Raw genomic sequence first — 7,157 nt, forward strand, 5'->3', positions numbered from 1 at the left:
ATAATTTCAAGAGAAACATCAAAACTGCTTTATTCAAAGTAATGTCCATCACTAGCTACACATTTCTCCCATCTTTCAGATAATTTGTGAATACTGTCCCAATAGAACTTTTCTTGTTTTGAGGTAAACCATTCGGAGACCCAATTTTCCACTTCTTTGTACATTTTGAAGTACTGCTCAGAAAGTGAGTGTGCCATTGATTGAAACAAGTGGTAATCTGAAGGAGCAAGGTCTGGTGAATAGGGCAGGTGGGTTAATACTTCCCAGGCAAGATCTTTTAACGTGTCTTTGACGGGTTTTGAAGGGTGTGATGGTGCGTTATAAGAAGCAAAATTACTTTACCGTGTCTTCTGGAACATTCTGGTCATTTCACGATCAAAGCATGGTTCAAATTGATTATTTCTTGTCGGTAGCCATCAGTATTAAGGGTTTCACTTGCTTTTAGAAGCTCATAATACACCACACACCTTCCAGATCCCACCAAATGCAGAGCATTCTCTTCTTTCTGAAGCGATTTGGCCTTGCAGTTGATGTTGATGGTTGACCTGGATCAACCCATGATTTTGTACATTTGAGATTCTTAAAACAAATCCACTTTTCGTCGCCAGTCATAATATTATGCAAAAAGACTTTCTTTCGGGACTTTGACGCAACATTTTACTGATGACTTTTAGGTTTTCCATTTGTCTTTTGTTCAGTTGATGTGGCACCCATTTTTCCTTCCTTTAAAATCTTTCCCATTGCTTGTAAATGATCAGAAATTGTTTGCTGAGCAACGTTTAATCTTTCTGCAAGTTATTTTTGAGTTTGACACACATCTTCCTCCAATAATGCTTGTAATTGTTGGTTTTCAATCTTTTTCGGTAGACCTGGACGTTCTTTGCCTTTCACATTGAAATTATCACTTTTAAAGCGTTTAAACCAGCATTCACAAGTATCTTGAGATGGAGCATGTTTACCATAAGCTTCTGAAATATACGATGACTTTTTCTTCAAAATAAAGTAATGAATTAAAACTTCTCACAAATGCTCCTTTTTTTGGCATGAAATTGGACATTTTTAAGTGTAAAAATATCTATGATATTAACACCTTCAGCAAATTTGACATATGAAGTTTTGAAGCTTGCTGTCAATACAACAAAATAGCATACATATCAAATCACATTTATATCAACATATGTGTAACTCCATCTATTGAAAAAAATCCGCATTATTAACTGGTACACCTAGTATATTTTACATATGTGAATATTTATTTAGAATAACAGAAATCACAAATTTTATAACTTGACAATTAGCACAGATATTTCAAAATCCAGAAAAACAACATTCTAGTATTATTAACTGCTTGACATATCTCTATATTGCTTTTTTTGCATATTTGGCGGGAGGGGAGTGTTAATGTCTTTGTAATGATTTTGTAGTATCTTTTTAAAAAATTTATTTTTATGGATTTCAGAGAGGAAGGGAGAGGGAGAGAGAGATAGAAACATCAATGATGAGAATCATTGATCAGCTGCCTCCTGCATGACCCCACTGGGGAATTGGCCTGCAACCCCGGCATGTGCCCTGACCTCCTGGTTCATAGGTCAACACTCAACCACTGAGCCCTGCCAGCCGGGCTGTAGTATCTTTTTTTTTATACATAGAGAACTGAAAGATAATTTAGCTTTTCCTCTTTCACAGTTGATCAAAATTATTTTTAAATGAAAGGATGCCAAATAAACGTGTACTCAAACACAGGTACACTAGCTGTAGCACACCTGTAAATTTGTGCCCTACATAAAGCAGAATTCAGATGAATTCTATTCTGTATGATTCCCATAACCAAACAAGCACGGTGCCTTTTAGACTGTATAGCCCCATTATCAAGTGTGTCAAGTTGTGGACAGAATCTTTATTTTGATAGATATTGATGAAAACGAATCATCTGCTAACAGCTTCACACATCTAATTATTGGACATTTTCCACAAGCTATTCTCTGGCTCCATATTGCAGGAAGACCTCCGGCCCTGCACCTGGTGCTAGGAAAGTGCAAGACCATGTAAGCACAGTGCTAAGGACACTCGGACCCTCGGACCTTCGCTGGTCTTGGCAGGGCCCTGACGCTTATGCGCTTATGCTTCATCAGCTTCCTGGAAATTCAGCCTCTGCTGATGAGGGAATGGAGAGAAAAAAGTTTGGAAGGACAGATCAGCCCGGGGGCTCAGGGTTTCTGATCACACACAGCCCCACAGTTTTTTCTACTAGAACATATTGTACAAGTCTCTTTTCAGGGTTTCTTCATTAAAACTCTCTCCTGCTATCAGGTGGGTACTAGATTTATTGGGGTGATCACTTCATAAGTTAGATAAATGTCAAATCACTATTTTCTACACCTGAAACTAAAATAATATTGCATGTCAACTATAGTTGAAAAAATTTTAAAAACTACCTCTTGATTGTCTGAAATTGTTTACAATTCAGTAAATTTAACTTTTATCTTGGAAAGCATTATAGTTCTCCAAAGTGAGGTTTCTAAAGTAAGTGGACCCATTATAAACACCATTCACATGGGTAAACGCAGGCCTGGAGCTAGGAGAGAAGGCAGAGAAGGGATGCACTGTCCAGACCTCCTTCTGTGCTGTCAGTCTCACCTCCAAAAAGCATATGCTCTATTTTAATTAGGCTACAAATTAAAAAATAGTTTTGAAATAATTTTAATATCTTATGCCTACATTTTATTTTACTCTTCCGAAGAGGTCATGCTCATCCCATAATTACAAATATTACTTTCCCTGGAAAAAATAAACTAAAATACCTTTTTTAAAAAAAAATTAAATCTTTATTGTTCAGATTATTACATTTGTTCCTCTTTTTTCCCCCCATAACTCCCCTCCTCCCAGTTCCCACCCCACCCTCCGCCCTCACTCCCCACCCACTGTCCTCATCCATAGGTGCACGATTTTTGTCCAGTTTCTTCCCGCATCTCCCATTCCCCTTTCCCCGCCAAGAATAGTCAGTCCATTCCCTTTCTATGTCCCTGATTCATTATAATCACCAGTTCATTCTGTACATCAGGTTATTTATTCACTTGATTCTTAGATTCACTTGTTGATAGATGCATGTTTGTTGTTCATAATTTGTATCTTTACCTTTTTCTTCTTCCTCTTCTTAAAGAATACCTTTCAGCATTTCATATAATGCTGGTTTGGTGGTGATGAACTCCTTTAGCTTTTCCTTATCTGTGAAGCTCTTTATCTGACCTTCAATTCTGAATGATAGCTTTGCTGGATAAAGTATTCTTGGTTGTAGGTTCTTGGTATTCATCACTTTGAATATTTCTTGCCACTCCCTTCTGGCCTGCAAAGTTTCTGTTGAGAAATCAGCTGACAGTCGTATGGGTACTCCCTTGTAGGTAACTGATTTTCTTTCTCTTGCTGCTTTTAGGATTCTCTCTTTGTCTTTTGCTCTTGGCATTTTAATTATGATGTGTCTTGGTGTGGTCCTCTTTGGATTCCTTTTGTTTGGGGTTCTCTGCGCTTCCTGGACTTGTAAGTCTATTTCTTTCACCAGGTAGGGGAAGTTTTCTGTCATTATTTCTTCAAATAGGTTTTCAATATCTTGCCCTCTCTCTTCTTCTGGTACCCCTATAATTCTGATGTTGGTACGCTTGAAGTTGTCCCAGAGGCTCCTTACACTATCTTCGTATTTTTGGATTCTTTTTTCATTTTGCTTTTCCGGTTGGGTGTTTTTTGCTTCTTCGTATTTCAAATCTTTGACTTGATTCTTGCGCTCCTCTGGTCTGCTGTTGGGAGTCTGTATAATATTCTTTATTTCAGTCAGTGTATGCTTAATTTCTAGTTGGTCCTTTATCACAACATCGAGGGTCTCACTAGATTTCTTGAGGATCTCACTTCATTTATCAGCGGTCCCACCAGTCTTTTCGAGGGTCTTACTAAATTTATCGGCGGCTTCTAGACAGTTCTTGAGAGACCTTAAAAGTGTGGTTTTGAACTCTGTATCCTCCATTTCTGTCAGTTGTGTCCTGTTTCTTTGTCTCTGCATTTTTTATGCTTTCTTGGTGCACCCCCTTGTGGTCTTTGTGCACAGTCTTGTTGTAGTTAAGCCTTGATTGTTGTAGGTAACACTTGGGGGGGGGGCGGGGATTTGACCTCCAGGCTAACTGGCTGTGAGAATCAGCTGTGTCTGCAGTGGGAGAACTTCTGTCCTCTAGGGTGGTGCTAATCTAGCCTTTGTCTGAGGCTATCGGCAAATGCCTCTGTGCAAGGCTTGGGCAGGGCAGTTCCCAGGGGATCAACATGGCGGGCGGAGCGAGCAGTATGGCTGCTCTCAGTCCCGTCCCCAGAGGCTCTGCCTCTCAGTGTCCCAGCAACCGCTGCAAACCTCGGAGAGAAAGCTGCCCTCGAGTTCCGACCGATGCCAGACAGTCCCGCTTCTCACGTTTGAGTCTGGGTCCCTAGAGACTCGCCCAGAACTGGAGCTCAGAATCTGAGACTCCCTCCCGATTGAAAACGACAACCGCGCCCTCAGCCACCAGCCCGCTCCGCGCGCACCTCCACACCTTTGTATTTTCCGCACTGCGCCTCCTCTGAGTCTCGGTATGCTGTTCTCTTTCCTTCTAGTTGAAGAATTTCCCCTCAGCCAGCCTTCCTGTGGTTCTGGGTGATGTCCGTTCCGTCTTTTAGTTGTATTTTTGAAGTGGTTGTGCGAGGCAGCAAACTCCGGTGTTTACCTATGCCGCCATCTTGGTTTCTGTCCTTTATTTCTTTAGTAAATAAAAAATAAAAGAAAAACCACCGAGTCATCTGCTAGCACATTTCAGAAAGTCACCATTTCAAATATAAGGAAGTAACTTTCTTATAAGTACCGCGCGCTAACTGATTGCGCCACTGGAGCTCCAGGAAATAACTTTCTTAATACATAAATACTATGAGCCCATGACAATATTGGACAAGGGGTGGGGTGGGAGAAGAAATGATGTATAATTATGTTAAACCTCTCTGTAGTCAAAGATAAAGATACTTAATTTAAGTATAATCCTATTATAATTTTGTTTTGAGTTACAGGGGGGTGGGGAAGGGGACCCTTTAAGGCAGTGGTTCTCAACCTGTGGGTCTCGAACAATGAAAATACATCCTGCATATCAGATATTTACATTACAATTCATAGCAGTAGCAAAATTACAGTTATGAAGTAGCAACAAAAATAATTTTATGGTTGTGGGTCACCACAACATGAGGAACTGTATTAAAGGGTTGTGGCATTAGGAAGGTTGGGAACCACTGCAGGAATTGCATTCAGTAACAACACTACAGTATAGCAATATGGATAACATCTTCAACTCAGTAAAGAATGGTGTTTAAGATTATTTTAAGGTATTTTGCCTGAATAACAACATAATACCTCAACTTCTAATTAAAAATATAAACCTAGCCCTCTCGTCTCTCATTCACTTCTAACTAGACCTTCTTTTAAAGGCAACTATCGATTACATGGTTAGATTGGATGCGCATTATCCCATAAACCCAAATGAGCCAAAAGCCCAGCGATGTGTAAAACCTAAGAGGCAACCTGAAAGGCTGACCTCGGGAACCTTTCTTATTTTTATCAAACAATGTGATCACTCTGGAGATGAAAACTTTTGGTTGGAACCGTAGAACCAGGACACCTAGAGGAACAAGAGTAAAAGAACACTACCTCCTGCTCCACAACAAATACTGAGATTATGAAAACAGATACTACTTGTTGAAAGAAGACGACATTACTAAAAATAGAAACATAAAACTCCGGAAGAAAGACTAAGAAGCACATGGATAAGCCTTTGCCTTTTTCATGCCATCTGCAAGTCTTCTGCTTTGTGTAGGACTTCGGTATAGGTAGTTTAGATGCAACTATTAGGCATGATATTCACCAGAGGAGACTCAGTCTCTTTCCCTACCAAATATCTGAATACAGGATAAGCATCCTAACATTGCCACAACTGGCTTGAACTGCAGGCTCTCAAGTGTTGGATGCGGACCTTTGCAAGTAAAATGTGATTTCCCAACTATTGTGTGGTTACAGAGGACGTGAAGTTGTGAAAGACATCCATCCCCCAGCTCTTCCATGTTTCTTTGGTTTCACAGTGCTGGGCTCTGCATCCCCACTTGGCCACCTTAAACCAAAAGGCTGAGTTTTGGAAATCAAGAAGTTTAGCCTGATTTCAGACTCTGGTATGTCATCTCTCCCAGGGTACAGAGATTACAATAATCCAAATGGCAATTTTTTAAAAAATATATTTTATGGGTCTGTTCTACTAATCTTGATCGAGAGATGATAAAAATAAATCTAAATCAGCTGCCTGCACATCTCCTACTGGGGATGTGCCCGCAACCCAGGTACATGCCCTTGACCGGAATCGAACCTGGGACCTTTCAGTCCGCCGTCTGACGCTCTATCCACTGAGCCAAACCGGTTTCGGCCCAAATGGCAATTTTTGATGTTTTGAAGCATGTGGGTCTGTTCTACTAATCTTGATCAAGATATTCAAGATATGACAAAAATAAATCTAAATATTGAAATATATTTACATTGTATGTAACCGACAAAGTTATATACATACTAGAGCAGTGGTTCTCAACCTTTCTAATGCCTCGACCCTTTAATACAGTTCCTCATGTTGTGGTGACCCCCAATTTCATTGTTACAAATTGAACATAATTAAAGCATAGTGATTAATCACAAAAACAATATGTAATTATATATGTGTTTTCTGATGATCTTAGGTGACCCCTGTGAAAGGGTCGTTCGACCCCCAAAGGGGTCACGACCCACAGATTGAGAACCGCTGTACTAGAGGCTCAGTGCACAAATTCGTGCACAGGTCCGGTGGCCCTGCCCCAATCTGGGCGGATGGGGCTGAGCCTGTGGGGAGGAGGAGACAGCTGTAGGTTGGCTGGCCACCCCCCACCCCCCAATTGGAGCCATCAGGGCCAGGCCCACTGGGGGGAGGGGCCCTGCCTGCAATTGGGGTGAGAGGGAGACGATTGGGGGTGGGGCCAGCCATGGGGAGGGTCTGGCCTGCCCCTGAATGGGTGGGGGACCCATGGGGGTCAGTGGCCGGGGAGGGGCCCTGGGAATTTGACCAGCCAGCCGAACCCCATTGGTGTGGGTG

Source organism: Myotis brandtii, unplaced genomic scaffold (assembly GCF_000412655.1).
Source record: "Myotis brandtii unplaced genomic scaffold, ASM41265v1 scaffold782, whole genome shotgun sequence".
In the NCBI taxonomy this organism is placed as follows: domain Eukaryota; kingdom Metazoa; phylum Chordata; class Mammalia; order Chiroptera; family Vespertilionidae; genus Myotis; species Myotis brandtii.